Source organism: Wyeomyia smithii, chromosome 3 (genome assembly GCF_029784165.1).
Source record: "Wyeomyia smithii strain HCP4-BCI-WySm-NY-G18 chromosome 3, ASM2978416v1, whole genome shotgun sequence".
In the NCBI taxonomy this organism is placed as follows: domain Eukaryota; kingdom Metazoa; phylum Arthropoda; class Insecta; order Diptera; family Culicidae; genus Wyeomyia; species Wyeomyia smithii.
Genome location: NC_073696.1, coordinates 181,929,575 through 181,948,136, shown reverse-complemented (window position 1 = coordinate 181,948,136; position 18,562 = coordinate 181,929,575). Strand labels below are relative to the sequence as shown.

General features: G+C 36.6%; 1 protein-coding gene across 1 annotated transcript in view; it reads left to right on the top strand.

Moving 5' to 3' along the window:
* Nucleotides 1–9,629: 9,629 nt before the first annotated feature.
* Nucleotides 9,630–18,562, top strand: part of LOC129727087 (uncharacterized) — a 142,493-nt gene continuing 133,560 nt past the window's right edge. The window contains exon 1 of the mRNA XM_055684534.1: nt 9,630–9,783. The gene's annotated coding sequence lies outside the window, so the exon portion shown is untranslated. The remainder of the gene's footprint in view (nt 9,784–18,562) is intronic.

Sequence of the window (18,562 nt, the reverse complement as noted above, 5' to 3'; positions counted from 1 at the left end):
CGTGTTGAGGATTAAGGGCAAATTCTTCAACTACAGTTTAATTAACACCTACGCACCGACAAATGACAAATCCGATGAAATCAAAGATGAGTTCTATGAAAAGCTAGAACGGGCCTATGACGAGTGCCCAAAACATGACGTAAAAGTCGTCATCGGAGTAGCAAACTCACAGGTTGGGAGGGAAGATTCTTTCGTCCGGTCATTGGAAGGCATAGCCTTCACTCGTCAACCAATGAAGACGGCCTGAGGCTGATGAACTTTGCCGTGGCCAGAGAAATGGCCATATGTAGCTCCTATTTTCCACGTTTGAATATTCGAAAATACACCTGGAGGCATCCAAATGTAGAAGCCTGCTTCCAGATCGATCCCGTACTGATTGACGGTCTGCACTTTTCGGATGTTGCTGATGTTAGGTCTTTACGGGGACAAAACATTGACTCTATTCATTATCTCGTCGTTTGTAACACTCGCGCACGGTGCCGAACGTACTGAAATCTCGCACAGAGAGGACGATGCGTTTCAACATACAGCGGTTGAAGGCTGATGGCGTAGCAGAAGAATAAGCCAGAGAGCTGGATCAACGGAATGCAGAACAACAGGAGGAAGGAGTGGAAGACATAAATGGGCTGTGGAGTAGTATCCACGGCGTCATAGAAACGACCGCGTGAGAGGTGGTAGATACGACGCGTGGGAGACAGCGTAATGGCTGCTGAAAATAGAACCCACCGTCAAAAGAAGCGCGAGCAACAGGAGCTGGTACTCGTCAGCGCACTTGACAATATGCTAGGAACGATGCGTTATAGAAGGAGAAATTTCCCTGCGCTATTCATGTGTAATGACAAGGACGGACACCTGCTTACGGATTAGCCGACGGTTGCACCTGGCTGCAACCACGAGCACTTTCAGGCGCTTATGAACGGTGAGGGGCAGGAGGAGCGAAGGGTGAACAAGATGAGTATTATGAGTGACGAACAAGCTGTGGAGCAACCAACACAGGAGGAGGTAAAAAAGGCGAAAGGAAGCTGAAAAACGGCAAGGCCGCTGGAAAGGATGGTATCCCGGCCGAACTTCTGACAGCGGAAAGCGAGCGGCTGTACTATGCGATCCACCAGGTAAAACTAAGGATCTGGGCAGATGAACAAATGTCGAGCGACTGGTTGGAAGGCCTCATATGCGAAATTTACAAAAAGGGCCACCGACTGGATTGTAGTAACTATCGAGGCATTACGTTGCTCAACTCCGCATACATAGTGCTCTCCCGCATTCCTGTTCTCCAGATTGAGACCGTTAACGGAATCCTTTGTCAGCAAATACCAGGCCGGTTTTCGGCAGGGGCGTTCCACAACGAATAAAATTTTCACCCTGCGACAGATCCTCGATAAGTTCCGGGAGTATAACTTGCAGACTCACTATTTGTTTAAGGATTTTAAGGCGACATACGACTCAGTGAAAAGAAACGAGCTGTGGCAGATCATGCTGGAACACGGTTTTCCGACGAATCTAATTAAGCTGAGTCGTATGACGCTGGAAGGATCGAAATGCGGATAGCTGGCGAGACAATAGTCGCGTTCGTAACGTTAGATGGGCTGAAGCAGGGGGATGCGCTCTCTAACCTACTATTCAATATCGCCCTCGAAGATGCAGTACGAAGAGTAAAAGTGCAAAGATGGTGGGGGTACGATGATTACAAAATCTCACATGCCTCTTGGTTTTGTGGACGACATTGGTATCATTGGTATCGACCGTAGGGCCGTGGAGAAGGCTTTCAGGCCTTCTGAGAAGGAAGCAGCGTGGTTGGGACTCAGCATAAACTCTGCCAAAACGAAGTACATGGTTGCTGGCAAGGAGCGTGGGAGTTCCCGTGGTGTTGGAGCTGATGTTTAAACGATTTGGAGTGGTTGATTAATTTGTTTATCTTGGTACGCTTGTGACACGTGACAACGATATGAGCTGTGAAGTGAAACGACGAGTTGTTTGTTTGTTTGTTTGTTTGTTTGTTTGTTTGTTTATTGTCCAGTAGCGTAAGATTATACATCTTTTAGAAATTTGCTACCTCCGTTTTCACCATGCGTATGAACTAATCATAAAAAACTTATTCTTAACTTGTTCTTAGCCTACTCAATCTAATAATATGTAAAAACTTTAGATTACACGCTTCCAAAAGTTGATGCAGCCACTCTTGAAATTTGCTTCTGACGAAGAACGCTTCACAGCGGTAGGCAACGAATTCCAGTTTACCACACCTTGAACGAACATCGAACTGGCGTAACAAGCCGTGTTGTTGGTTGGGATCACTAGGTTTTGCAACCGACGTCCACGGCTGTGGATAAGCTTACGGAACAGTATAACAGGAGATTCCGTTCGCAAAAGATTCCACAGGAAAACACATGATCGATGCGCATAGAAATTCTCCAAGGGACATCCAACGAGGTTTTTTTGCAGGTGACTCACGTGATCGTAGCGACTCAAACCGTAGACGTACCTAACACAACAGTTTAATGCCACACGTAACCGGTCAAAGGAGCTTGCGCTAGGCCGAACATGGAGGACATCACCAAATAAGAAATGCGGTAAGATCAAAGCCTTGAATAGAGTTAGTTTGGTGGCTGTTGGCGCCGAGGAGGTACAGCAGTACAGCGTTCTAAGACTTGCATATATTTTTCCACATTGTTGAGCAATCAGTTCTTCCCACTGCAGGTCACTCTGGAAAATAAATCCTAAGTTGCTGGCACTGTTAGACCATTTGATGGTTTCTCCATTCATTGTCACTTCAGATGTTGGCAAAACAGAGGATCTGCGATGTCGGCTTGTGATTAACAGTGCTTTACTCTTTACTGGATTCACATGTAGTGCATTTCGTCGAGACCAAGCTGAAACTCTTTCGAGATCTGCATTCATCATCCTGACTAACTCGCGCACACAAGGGCCGGGTCGCCCGATGTAGAGTTGTACGTCATCAGCGTAAATTTGTATAGAGCAGTACTTCAGCACCGTCGGTAGATCGTTGATATGACAGCAAAAAAGAAGAGGGCCAAGAACGGAGCCTTGAAGAACGCCAGATGGCACATCAACACAGCTAGAGAAACGATCACCGCAAAAAACTGTCTGCTTTCGTCCATGCAAGTACGATTCCATCAGGCTTACGGCGGTAGTGGAGAAGTTGAACTGCATATGCAGTTTGTTCAATAATGTGCCATGTGGAATAGTATCAAACGCCTTCGAAAAGTCGAGCAGTAGTAGTATACCAGCACCTTTTTTGTCGATAATGGCACCTAAATCATCGGACACCCGGAGAACTGCGGTTTTGATGCTTTGTCCTTTACGAAATCCAGCTTGGCAGTCGGTCAACAAGCCATTGGCTTCAATGTAGGAAGTTATCTGTTTTTTAAGAATTTTTTCGAAAGCTTCCGACAACGCGCAGAGTATGCTGATAGGGCGCAGATTTTTTATGCTGTTTAAATGGGCCTTTTTCTTTAATGGCAATACTTTCGCGTGCTTCCAGGACTCAGGGAAAGTTGAAGTCTCGATGAACATGTTGAAAAGATGCGTAATGTGTTGCACAACTAACGGTAGGACGATCTTAACAAAGCTAATGGGCAAACCATCCATCCCAACAGCATTTGATTTGATATCGTAGATTGCGTTTACAATTTCCCAGTAGCGCACACGTTGGAAGCAAAAGTTATACGGCGATGCTGGTCCCAAAATGGTTGCTGCTTGTCGGGTACTGTTCGTGAAGTTTTCTGAGAAAGTACGATTTACATCATCTGGATCAAACTCGCAAGGCCGAGACTGCTTGTTTTTTCCAACACCAAGACTTTTAACGCGTCGCCATAGGATTTTTGATGGGATTTTGATATCCAAGAAACGGTTTAGATATTGCTGTTTGGCTTGGTTGACTTTCGTGTTGGCGCGATTTCTCAGCACCTTGTACCGTTGACGCTTATTGTTTTTCAAATCTGGTGGAGCTTGCAACCAGTCCTTGTACGCTAGGTCACGTTCGAGCAGGGGTTGATGGACGTTTTCGGTGAACCATGGATTGTACCGACGGTGACTGTTACTGAAACGAAGAGGGATGCAAGAATCATGCACTCTTTTAAGGTGTGCATTGAAAAATTCTATGGAATCATTAGGGTCCTCCATGGCATAAAACTGGTGCCAGGGGATAGACAGAATAGCATCTTCCAAAACGTGTGGGTCAAAATTTACATAGTCTCGGTAAGTATGCAGGTTGGTAGGTCGAATGATGTCAAAATCCACTGATACAAATATCAAGTCATGCTGTGATAACGCTGGAAAACCGACCTGCCCAAACCGTAACACTTTCTCATTACTGTTGGTTAGGAACAGATCTAACTGTGAGCACCCTCCATCGTGGAAAAATGTTGGTTCTTCACTAACGGATGACATGGAAAAAGAGTTGAGCATCGCATCGAAAAGTGTACGTTTAGTATTGGGACGTAGTAAGTCAGTATTGAAGTCGCCCACCAGAAATACATGTTCGTAGCGTACTGCAATGTTAGCCAACTTCTCAGCCAAGAAAGATGAGCAATCATTCTCCGGAGGATTGTAGATGGCCATTAGTAGAACCTTAATGTCACCCACTCGAAACTCTAACGCAAGACACTCAGTTTTGTCCATGGAACTCTCAGTTAGCATCGTACCAAAAACCTTAGAGCAAGTGAGATGCTTTCGATAGTAGACTGCGATCCCGCCACCGCGCTTATACACTCTATCGTTTCTTATAATGGAGTAACCGGATACATCAATACTGCAATCGTTCGTATTAGAATTAAGCCATGTTTCAATGAAACAAGCAATTTCAATCTTCAAGTCCAATAAGACGTTTCGAATCTCATCAAGCTTACTACCATTTCGCGCACATAGGCTTTGAGCATTTCCGTGGCAGATATTCAGCTTTCCTGGGAATAAAGCCGCATTTAGCACTGCAGTTGCAGCTGCGAACAGGGCCTTCTATGGACTACGTAATTAGCTAAGGTCCCGTAGTTTGCAAACTCGCACAAAACTAGCACTGTATAGGACGCTGATACTCCCGGTGTCCCTTTATGGACGTAAAGTATGGACGCTGAAGGAAGCTGATCGACGAGTGCTCGGAGTTTTTGAGTGTAAAGTCCTGCGATCGATACTTGACGGTAAATTAGAAGACGAAGTGTGGCGCAGACGCATGAATCACGAGTTGTACCAGGTATACAAACATGCTGATATAGTGAAGGTAATTCGGAGTGGCAGGCTTCAGTGGGCTGAACTTCTAGCCAGTATGCCAGCCGAAAGAGCCTCCAAAACTATCTTCAGCAGAGGACCAGGAAGAAGCCGTCGACTTTGTGGTAGGCCTCGCACTCGGTGAATGTGCGCGGTGGAAGAAGATGCACGATCTGCTGGTGTGTGGGATGGCTGGAGAACGGCTGCCAAAGATAGAAGAAGCTGGACAACTCTAATTCGTTCGGCCCTAGACCGGTAACCCTCATATTCGTGGAGACGTTATCCCTTTGTGTGGAAGACAACAAATATAATAAAAACATTCACCACCACAGTCAAAATGAATGTTGCCAAAAGAGTGTTGTTTTCCCACTTGCAATTTTAGAGCATTTATGCATTTATTTTAAAACCCACTTTCAGAAGTGAATATGACCACTACTCATTTTCTGATTTGTCTATAAGCCGTCCATGCACCAGGTTCAGTTTAATCTCAGGGAATTTGTTTTTTGATAAACAATTTTTCGATTTTCAAATTCGTCAATTAGTTGAATATGAATAAATCCACTTTGAAATTTAATGCCTCCTGAGTGTTTACGTAATTATTGAATGACTTTATATCAACATAAAGCCTAAAACAACATGTTTTCCAATAGGGAGATCAATTGTACCCAAATACGGGATCAAGTCTCCCCTAGTCTCAGTTTTATTTTCATCTTTGCATGTTTTACAAAAATACTTTTTGCTTATTCTAAAAGCAAAATAATTGAGAAACTTTTCAGTGGTTATTAGACGTTAGTATAATCTATCCAAATCCAACAACGACAACTTATTTTAAATGTGTTTTCCTACAAATATAATGAAAATAGGAAAATGGGAAGCCTCCCCAGTCTCCCAGAGGTACTCATGTTACCGAGGTTGAAGCTAGAAAATTGAGTGAGTTTCTATGTGGGTAAAGGTAAAAAGCAGAAAACTCTTAATTCCAGTTAATTTACAAATGAACTAATTTAATTTTTAAAAAATTGCAACTTTTTTCACTTTTCTCAGTTATGCGTAAATATATTGTCAGTAGATTTTCTGGCTGGCTTGATTCAACTGAAAAGGTTTTATCCTAATAAATATATAGAACAAATTTGTATGATTTCGAAATCCTCAACTGCTACGATAAGCTCCCTTTATAATCAGTAAGTTAGCAATTTTACCACAAAAGATCAAAACAATGGTCGCAGTGGTCCAAATCTTACAAAAAAAAAAAAAAGTTAGCAATTTAGTTAGTTGTGAAATCATGTCTAAAATTGTAGTTCGAATGCCGATGTAAAACGCCGACATAGGTGTCGATGGCTGTGGGGCGACTTTATATCAACATAAAGCCTAAAACAACATGTTTTCCAATAGGGAGATCAATTGTACCCAAATACGGGATCAAGTCTCCCCTAGTCTCAGTTTTATTTTCATCTTTGCATGTTTTACAAAAATACTTATTGCTTATTCTAAAAGCAAAATAATTGAGAAACTTTTCAGTGGTTATTAGACGTTAGTATAATCTATCCAAATCCAACAACGACAACTTATTTTAAATGTGTTTTCCTACAAATATAATGAAAATAGGAAAATGGGAAGCCTCCCCAGTCTCCCAGAGGTACTCATGTTACCGAGGTTGAAGCTAGAAAATTGAGTGAGTTTCTATGTGGGTAAAGGTAAAAAGCAGAAAACTCTTAATTCCAGTTAATTTACAAATGAACTAATTTAATTTTTAAAAAATTGCAACTTTTTTCACTTTTCTCAGTTATGCGTAAATATATTGTCAGTAGATTTTCTGGCTGGCTTGATTCAACTGAAAAGGTTTTATCCTAATAAAAATATAGAACAAATTTGTATGATTTCGAAATCCTCAACTGCTACGATAAGCTCCCTTTATAATCAGTAAGTTAGCAATTTTACCACAAAAGATCAAAACAATGGTCGCAGTGGTCCAAATCTTACAAAAAAAAAGTTAGCAATTTAGTTAGTTGTGAAATCATGTCTAAAATTGTAGTTCGAATGCCGATGTAAAACGGCGACATAGGTGTCGATGGCTGTGGGGCGGCAGGATCTACTCACAACCATCCCAACTGGTCTAGGTTTGATCCTAGCCGACACCGGGAGATTTTCTGAGGCAAAACATCTCTGAGATCACATCTTCCATCGCATTAAAAGTATAGCCGTTGGCGCCGGTCCTTTAATCAACGGGTCGTAAGTTAAGGTCCCGGGTAGAGTAATTAGGAAAATATATATACAAAATAATATTTTGAGCTAATTTTAATTCACTAGCATTTTGATGTTTTTGGTGTTCTACTGATGTTTTTTAATTTCACTTGTTAATTATATTTAAACGAAAAAAATGTAACGTTGCGTCAAGCCTGGTCATAAAAATTCCTGATTGTTGAATTAAAAAAATCCAAACCCTTGAGTACAGCTGTCGCTAGATCGGATTTTGTGCTAATTACCTTCCGAACCGCGTCACGCAGGCGCTTCACCGAGGCAATTATATTTTCTACGCCGCTGATGAATACGAGTCAAAAAATTAATTAATTTTGAATAATGTTTAAAAAAATCATATTTCGACGATTTTGCTGTACGTTGTAGAAAAGTATAACCATTAATTTTTTAATGATGATAAGATTATTTTCTCTATCCTTTCAAACAAAATATATACAATGGTTTTTGATCAGTTGTTGGGTGACATTTTTTCTATAATGTCTTTACTACTAAAATACTTTTAAACTAGAGGTTTTTTATTATTAGATTAGAAAATTATCCAGGATACCCCTGGATTGCGTTCGTTTGATAGTAAGATCAATCGAATATGCATTAATTGTTTTGTGGCCTGGTTAAATAATAAAGAAAAAACACATAATTCAAAAACATAAAGACCAATTATGCATTATTTTAACTGCAACGCATTATTTTCATTATATAGATTGAGAACATTCTTCCACCAACGCGAAAAACATAATGGCGCCCCTATTTATCCACTATCCATAGGTTCCTACATAGGCACGTATGCAATCAAAAAGCTCGCGAAATACTCACTACCCGCGCGATCACTTCTGACCGAGTTCAAGCTAATTCGATGCCCACGCAGACAAACAAGCATTTTTGTTGAAATCAATCATATACATATGTACCTACTCGCTGCTTGTTTTGTTTTAGTTTTTATTACTTACTCTGATAGCAACAAAACGTGTTCTCCCATCGGTTTCAAACCCCCAACATCATTTATATACTTACAAATCTCTACTGCCTGAATGTGGTAAAGTTGGTGATAAAATCATATAAATTCTAAGGAAATATTCAATTATCTTATGTGAAGATCACTGCTCAAAGCTTTATTCAATCCTTCGCCACAAATACCTATTTCATTCGTTAGAAGGCGATCTTTAACATAACTGTCCATATACTAAGCATTGATCGACAACACCTTTTCGATCAGAAAACCCTAACAAAAAGTATATACCATTCAGAACGCCAACTGCCCGGTTGGTTGCGAATTACGGTTGAACAATCGTGCGACGGATCAAAGTTGGAATTTACAGGGGCCTATCAGGAGACTACTCTGCTAGCAGAGCTGTATCTTGAAATACACAAGCCTTGTTCGGCACCACACGCTTTCCGCTTGGTGCCTGTCGTTTCAGCGTGGTACACACTTATGTACACGAAGCGAATGCATGATCCATCAACAACTAAACTGCCAATGAGCTTATGATGTTGAACATTAAAGCGAACCAAGCTAGACGCACTAGTTTAGAGAAAACTATGGAAAAACTACCCTTTCGAGAGGAAAATAATCCAATTTAGTTGTCTTTCTTGGCAGTTGACTGGCAAGGAAACCAACACCTAGTGAAATCGCATGTCTGCTTTTGAGTGGGTACCCTTACTTCCTACGTTCATCATCATTGCCGTCAACGCCATTGACGTGGGCCTCATCGTAACTGTACGGACAGAGTGGCAGAAATTCTTATCTCATTTTTTTTTGTTATGGTTTTATTTATAGCCTCTTACCCAGACTCTCACATGACTGATGTACGGAAAAATATACGTTATGCAATATATTGAAGAGAAGCCAACGATTAGATTGTAATCTGTAAACATTTAAGTAAAATCAAATCTTCTAGGGTGCTTGGAAAAATGTTCCTTTCCAATTCCGCTTGAAAACCGGAACGGAACGAGTGAAAATCCATTTTGTTATAAACAAAAATAGCTTCTCTTATGTACACGAGACACGTTTGCGACGTGCTTATTTATTGCTTCAGTCGTACGAGCACTTCGCTATGTACTATCGCACTGCATAGCAGACCTATATGCTGTCTCTGTCCGCTTGCTTTGTACCTTGCGTTTCGAGCACAGCGAATTCAACATTTTCTATCCCGCAAAACTAATGGTTGCCGTATTTTCTTTAGCACCATTAGGCAATTTATTTTACTGGGATTTCAATTTGATAATCTCTGCTAATGTGCATATACTTTCGTGGCTCTTTAAGTGAATGTGCTTCATTTAAGTGAATTGTTTGTGCGATCTGCAAGGCTTGCGGTAAGTATATGCATTATTTATTCGAATCAAATGCAATCACTGTATCCTGTTCAGTTCAATTGTAAATGTTATTGTTGTTGCTAGAGTGTGCCAATCGCTCAGCATACAGCAACAACAGTTGTAGAAGCGATAGTTTCTGTTTGCGGCCGCGGCCAACATCAGGGAGCAATATTCGTATACACATTCGCTAGTTCATTGTCGTTCCACTTTCCGGTTTCTTTTTTGTCGTTTTCGCGTTCGAATTTGATGACGCTTATTGCGTTCCTAGAAGCAACGGTTCATCGATTGGGGTTGAAATCATTCTGACAAGCTTTCGAAAAAATCTGCTTCGTCGGTATAGTTAAGTTTCGCGTTTTTATTGCCTTCTATCTGTGGGATTCTAGATTAGTTATATATCTTAGGGTGGTGTAATTCAGGGATTATTTTCGAAGGTATATAACGCGGCTGAAAATATTAATTCTCTATTTTTTGCGATTTTTCTGTTGTTCTATCGTATTTGCATAATTTGCACTGGTCTCGTTGTTGTGCTGTACGCTAACAATCGACTGCGAAGTCTCGACGTTGAGGAATAAAACACAAAGGAACAAATTAAATGAAATGATAGGAGAACGTCGATATGATTTTTTCTAAAACTATTTGATCAGGTTGAACTACTGTCAAATCTGCTTTTTACTGATATAATATCATTTTACTATGAAGTCTGGAGTTGTTAATTGAGCCCTAATCATAATTTCAATGACTAGAAAAGTGAAAAAATCTTGTTTTTTGAGTTTTTTTTAGGAAAAAGAAGATTGTATTTACGATATGACGCAAGGTTTCTTTATTTTTACGCTAGTTTATTTACTATGAACAAACAACCACACGAAAGTACCCGACGATTTTGAAAGGTCTTTGAAACTGTTCGAAAGAGTTTGTTCCTTTTTTAAATTTTTAATTGAACAGAGAATACTTGACACAGGATCAATCATTTTCTATACACTGAAACACAAGTTGCATATATACTTTTAAAATTAGCGTAACATTACATACAAGCTGCTGAAATTTTGAACTGGTAAATTGATATTTAATCTTAGTTTTTCATTAGAAAATTTGTAAATTGTGAATCCTCTTCCTTGTCTAAGATCATCTCACTTAGGTACACCTAACCATATCCACTCTTGAACAAAAAATAAAGCAAAACTTAGTAATTAAATAGATTAGATAAACAAATTAAGTGAGTTCCTTAGGCTGTCTCAAAAAAATCAATGTTGAAAAAGTCAAGGTGCTCAACCGTAAATTGAAAGTTAATGTTATTTTTACCATATTTGTAGTACATTTCGACTTTTCTAAAAAAATGTTTTCAGGTTGCCCAAACGAGATTTATGAAAAAATGACTTTCAAGCTACAAAACCCCTCTTTTGCGCTTTTTTTCAAATCCGTCCGATTCCTACATTTTACATATCGTCAGTTTAATTCAATAATGGCACAACTCAAAATTCATAGTTTCGAGAAAAACTTGCGTCGAACATTTCTTTTTTCATTTTCGTGAAAAAATCAAATTAAAGATTTCCCATATTTATTGAAGTTGTTTGGGTCTATCATGTGCATGTAATAAGCAAGTTATAAGAATGGTAACCTTATTTTTCTGTCTTTTTAGGGATATTTCAGATTTGTGCAATAAAGGCATATCTACTTATATTTCTGGAAATATTGTGAATTTTGAAACGGGTCTTTGTGAGATGAAACTTCATAGTATTTGACATCGTTTGCCATCAATGACTCTAAACTGCGAAATTTTGAGTTGTGCCAGTTTCAAATTCAACTGACGATATAGTTATTTTTCTATTTTTGTGAGGTTGTTTTTGAATATTTTGCATGGTTTAGTTCAGAATCGCATTCAATTATCTGACTCACACAGCCCATTCAACATGACAAAAAAATTAATTTTTCTCATAATTTTTAGATAAAACCCTTCAAAACAAATACACGGTGTCAAAATTCCGATTATTATCGAATTTTCATGTACCTCTGATTTTTTTTCGCAAAAATGTTGCCAACTAGATAAGAATCAAGGATCGGGAAGTTAAAAAATATTTCATCGGCGATTTTTTGAAAAATTTGGATTTTAATTTTTTTAGCGCAAATCTACAAAAAAAATCCCTCTAACTTCACTAATATCAGTCATATTAACATAGTCAGCAACCAGTGAATTTGAGGGTAGTCCAGTGTCATTTAATTTCAAAAAATTAATAATTAAGTCAGTCATTTTACCACAGACAAACAGACGTACCACTTCATACAAAATTTAAAAAAAATGTGGTTCCGATTATTTTGTGTGACACGTACTGGACATAACAATTTTGTAATAAAATTCTACACAACTTTTCAGAAGAAACTATTCGTCTATCAAGTCACGTTCAAAAGTTAGGTGTGGCGCCCTCTATATGGTGAAAATTGTAGCGGGTTGCATTGAAGCATATAAAGGACAACAGTAAAAGAAACATCTTTCAGAAGATGCTGATAACATTGGACTTTAAAATTTCCTATTTCCGTCCGTTTCTAGATTTAGCCCCATTGTAGTGTTTGTTCGTTGGGCATGGAAACGAAAACGTAGTGTACGCGCCGGCCTTTATGCTATAAAAAGCCTACAAATGCATGTAAAAATCGGTAGCTTCAGTTGGCCATATATTCAAAACTACAAATAACCCACTGTAGTTTTGTGTTTTTCTGTAGGTCAGAAAGGTACTCTTTCGAATGGCTTCATAGAAGCTTGGATTCGTTTGCGCCTTTTCGAGTTTCAACTCAAATAAAAAAAGCCTTTAAAAACACTTTTTCCAGTTTTTATTCATGAATTCTGCAGGGTGTCAAAATTTCGATTATTATCGAATTTTCATGTACCTCTGATTTTTTTTCGCAAAAATGTTGCTAACTGGATAAGAATCAAGGATCGGGAAGTTAAAAAATATTTCATCGGCGATTTTTTGAAAAATTTGGATTTTAATTTTTTTAGCGCAAATCTACAAACAAAGTTCCCTCTAACTTCACTAATGTCAGTCATATTAACATAGTCAGCAACCAGTGCATTTGAGGGTGGTTCAGTGTCATTTAATTTCAAAAAATTAACAATTAAGTCAGTCATTTCACCACAGACAAACAGACGTACCACTCCATACAAAATTTAATAATTAAATTTGGTTTGCGCCTTGTGCTTCAAATAACTAAATCTACGAAATGTACTAATATCTCTATTCGGAATTAGTATTGTGAGTTCTGCCACAAATGGTGACATTTCTACACCATTATATATATATATATATATATATATATATATATATATATATATATATATATATATATATATATATATATATATATATATATATATATATATATATATATATATATATATATATATATATATATATATATATATATATATATATATATATATATATATTTTTATATATATATATATATATATATATATATATATATATATATATATATATATATATATATATATATATATATATATATATATATATATATATATATTTGTACGCTTTTTTTTTATATTATTGAATGTTATTAGCTTTCGCAGTTAAGATAATGTAATTGTAGGAAAATTATTTAAACGAAACTTAAAATAAACTTAAAACTATCTTACTGACTATAAAGTGAGCTAATCGTTGCAATTGAGGATTGCAACGATTTTTGTCGGAATTTGTTGATAATTTGGCTTGACATATTTTCTAATGTTTCTACATTAGTAAGCCTATGCAGCGCGTTCGTGCTAAACCAGGGAGGACGCTTCAAAATCATTTTCAAAAGTTTATTCTGAATCCTTTGAAGTGTCTTCTTTCTGGTTGCACAACAACTTGTCCAGATGGGAACTGCATATAACATTGCTGTCCTAAAAATTTGTTTGTAAATTAACAGTTTATTCTTGAGACAAAGTCTAGAATTTCTGTTGATAAGAGAATATAAACATTTGATATACTTATTGCATTTTGACTGGATATTTTCAATGTGCTCCTTGAAAGTAAGATTCTTATCATAAATTAGCCTTAAGTATTTAACTCGATCAGACCAATTTGAGACCACACCGTTCATCTTAACAACGTGGTTATTGGTCGATTTGAAAATTGAAACTCTTGGCTTATGAGGACAAATAATTAACTGTGTTTTAGAAGCATTAGGGGAAATCTTCCATTTTTGTAAGTAAGAAGAAAATATATCTAAACTTTTTTGAAGCCGACTGCATATAACACGAAGGCTTTTTCCTTTTGCGGAAATGCTTGTATCGTCACAAAACAGAGATTTCTCACAACCTGGTGGTAAATCAGGAAGATCAGAAGTAAAGCTGTTATATAAGATTGGGCCCAAGATACTCCCCTGAGGCACACCAGCTCTAACAGGCAATCTATTAGATTTACCATTTAGATAGTTAACCTGGAGAGTGCGGTCAGTTAAATAACTTTGTATCATTTTTGTGAGGTAGAGCGGAAAGCTGAAATTTGACATTTTAACTATTAAACCTTTATGCCAAACACTGTCGAATGCCTTTTCTATATCTAGAAGAGCAGCTCCAGTCGAATCGCCTTCAGATTTATTAGTTCGAATCATATTTGTTACTCTAAGTAACTGATGAGTACTGGAATACCCATGGCGAAAACCAAACTTCTCATTTGCAAAAATGAGTTCTCATTAATATGTGTTATCATTATATTGAGTATTATTCTTTCGAAAAGTTTGCTAATAGAGGAAAGTAAACTAATTGGTCGATAGCTTGATGCCTCAGCAAACTGCTGAGCATGTTTTTGAGATTTTTGTTCATTCGTTAGAAAAATGCAATCACCATCTTTGAGGACTGGAATGGGCTTCAAGGGTTTCTTAAGAACCTTCGAAAGCTTCCAGAAAAGTTTTGAATTAGGTTTTAGTTGTTCAACTTCTCTCATGAAATTCTCATTTCGCAAGAGAGTGAATCTATGCTTAATTTCCTTTTGTAATTCTTGAAAAATAATTTTCAAAGCAGGATCACGAGATCTTTGGTATTGACGTCTCCATATGTTCTTCAAACGTATAAGAAGTTGAAGTTCACTGTCAATAATTGGTGCATTAAATTTTACTCGAGCCTTAGGAACTGATAAATTCCGGGCATTGAGTATTAAACTGCTAAAATTTTCTAATGCTGTGTCAATGTCAGCACTATTTTGTAAAATAATATCATCATTCAAATTTTCCTCGATCGTAGAACGATATCTATCCTAATTAGTCTTGTGATAATTTAACACAGATCTAGTGGGATTTAAAATAGTTTCATGGGAAATAGAAAATGTTATGGGAAGATGATCAGAATCAAAGTCAGCATGAGTTAATAAATCACTGCATGAATGACTTTTATTTGTTAGTACCAAATCAATTGTAGATGGATTCCTAATAGAAGTGATTAAGAACTTAAATTTTTACTGCAAAGCGGGATTCAAGACGAAAATATACATGAAAAAAGATCCTTGGTATCTTATCGGGGAGCTACGTTATTGGCATTTTTACATGTGATGGAAAACTATGCATTTTCACAAAAATTCCACCAAAGCCACCATAACACAGAGTTTTATTTCGCCGTTTTTGTGCGATTATTTTAATAGTGATTCAGATGTTGATTATAGCCATAAGGTATGTTCGGAAATATTTCAGAATATTCGAAAATGCATCTTTTAATGTAGAAAGATGGGTGATCAATCCACCAATGAGTGAGATAAAAAAATTACTTTTTAATCACAATAAGATAGACGCAAGGTGGCTTCGACAAAATTTTAGGTTATCTTAAAACAAGAATCTTTACCGAAGACACCATGTTTCTACCTCTTACATATTACGAGCAACATTATTTTTCTATTAGAAGGCACTAAAAATCACAATTTTCGTTCTAACTTTTTTCGAAGATTTTTCCAAATTTTTAAACCTTCTACTAATTTATCAGCTATCCAAGAATGCATTTGTTTTCTGAATATTGTAATTTTTATCTCTTAAAATAAAACAGTTATTTAACATATTTTTTAAATGCCTGGTTTTCCATCACATATAAAAATACCAATATCTCAGCTCCCCGATAAAATACCAAGGACCTTTTTCATGTAAATTTTCGTCATAAATCCCGCTTTGCAATGAAAATTTCAGTTCATGTTCGAAATTTTTTTTTATTTGTGTTTTGAAGGGTTTTATTTCAACATTCTGGGAAGAATTTATTTTTCTGTGATGTTTAATGGGCTCTGTGAGTCGAATAACTGAACAATGCAAAATATTCAAAAACAACACATAAAAAATAAAAAAATACATGGAAAATTTAAGACCGAAAAAAGTGCGAAAGAGTGGGTTTGTGGCTTTAAAAAGTTATTTTTTCATAAATCACGTTTGTGGAACCTGAAAACAGGTTTTTTCAATTCAGGGTTGAGCACCTTGACTTTTGCCTTTTCGCCCGAAAAAATCAATAATGTTTGGATTTTTTCAGATGTGCAACATTTTTTTTATTCAAGTTATGATTTTCTAATAATGCAGCTTTTTAACAACAAAAGCATTTATTTATAAAAAATATCAATTAGGTTCGTGATGTTAAGACCGTTTACCTGATTGTCTAAGAGGCTTACGGTGTTTACGAGGCAAGTTAGCAGTTCAACTGAAATCGTAAAACCTATTATATTTCATGAGCTTAAGGTACAAGAACTGATATTAGTATGAGTATTTTGTTTTTAATTGCAAACAAGAACAAATTCCTAAAAAAGCGTTGAAAATTGTACTAAAAATTTTTTTTTTCAAAGTAAAACTATTATAAAAAATGATCATTGGACTAAGGACGTTATAAACATTTAAAACAAAAGTTGAAGAAAATCGATTTAATAGTTTTGCAGTAATCATGAACACGCCAAAGTTATTTGCCGGAAAACACCATTCTGATATAATCGAATATTCAAGCTTAGTTTCTGAGGCAGTGACGAGGAGCGCTTCAAACCTTTATAACTTTCTCCCTGCTGTTCAAATTTTTATGTGACTAATATATGATAAAAAGTAAGTAACATATTAAATTCCATAAAATTTTTATTCAAAATATACAAAATATCTAAAATGAATACTAATAAACTAAAATAATACTATGTAGGGTAATCGCTCCATTATTCATCTTAACTGCTTGGTGCACCTATATTCATCTTATTTCCCTCATTTGTTCAATTTACCGTTAAATTTATACAAATTTTTGAAAGTAAACCTATTTGCTTTTCGGTTTTCTCAAGTGGCTGAAAGTTTTACGTTGAAAATATGGTAAAATTTGACGAGAAATTGATCAAAAAAGCGTGATGAGATGAGTATAGGTACTGAGATGAATATAGGAGCGGTTACCCTATATCTGTTATTGGAGCTCAAACTGAACTGAGGTTTTCATTCATTACCGCAGCATATTTACCAATGCACGCGCGAACATAAGATATATTTTAAAAGTGATTTGCTTAAATTAGTGTAAAACCCTATGATCTTGTTTTTAATCACCACAAGGCTAATTAAAACAGATTTAAAACTAATATTAGAAATAATGTCAATAATGTGTTAGATTTTCAAAACGAGCTAAATCTTGATTCCGGTTTGAAAGCACTAAAATGTGCTATTATTGATGCCAGAAACTACATATAAAGGCTCAAGTGAAATTTAATTCACCTCTAATTGACGAAAATCTTCAACTTCTTAGTCGTTTGCAAAATGTTCGCAGACGTCAAGATCAACGTTTTCGTGACTCTGTTTTTAAAACTATAAAGATTTACAGAAAGAGTTTCAACATAGATTTACTCTGCTACGAAATCAAAATTTTGAGATTACAGTTAAAAAAGTGAAACCATGCTCAAATCCTCCTTGGAAGCTGTCGAAGATTCTTAACATACCTTTGAAACCTGTTCCAGTTATAAAAGATGGTGATCGTTTTCCTATATCCAGTAAACAAAAGGCTCCAAGACTTGCTGAGCAGTTTGAGAGTGTTTATAATTTAAAATTTGAATTTTGTGAGTACAATTGAAAATGATATCACATGTTAATATAACTAAGTTTTTTCTCAGGATTTTTTTCCGGCTGAAATAATTGAAACTCACTTGAATGGTATTGAAACAATTATCAAAAAAAAAACAAAAATATAGGGCACCTGGACTATGTGATCTTTAACATATTAATCAAATACCTTTCTGAGAGCACAATAAAATAAATAGTAAACATTTACAATAGTTGCTTCAAAATTGCATATTTTCCCGAATTATGCAAAAATACAAAAATTACTCCAATTTTAAAGCCGGGTAAAAATCCAGTTTTCAAAGCATCGACTAACAGTTTGCTTCCATTGAAAAGTAAACTGTTTGAGAGAATTATACTTATTGGATGATGTCACACGTCAATGAATGAATGAATCAATGAAAATTTGAAAAAAAAATACACTTAGGTCGCTTTTTACGCGGTTTTTACGCGGATTCCGGAATTCACGCGGTTTCTTACGCGGCTTTCGGAATTTACGCGGTATTTTTTTTTTGCTCGGATCTCGGTTTCTCTCCACTCGGATTGCAGAATTAACGCAGGTTTTTTTACGCGGATTCCGGAATTTACGCGATTTTTTTTACACGGCTTCCGGAATTTACGCGGTTTTTTTACGCGAATTCCGGAATTTACGCGTTTTTTTTTACGCGGCGTATCCCCGCGTAAAAAGCGACTTTAGTGTATCTTAATAATCGGCCTTTGCAGGTTGTCTCAAAGTTCAGTCGTAGGTCCAGTC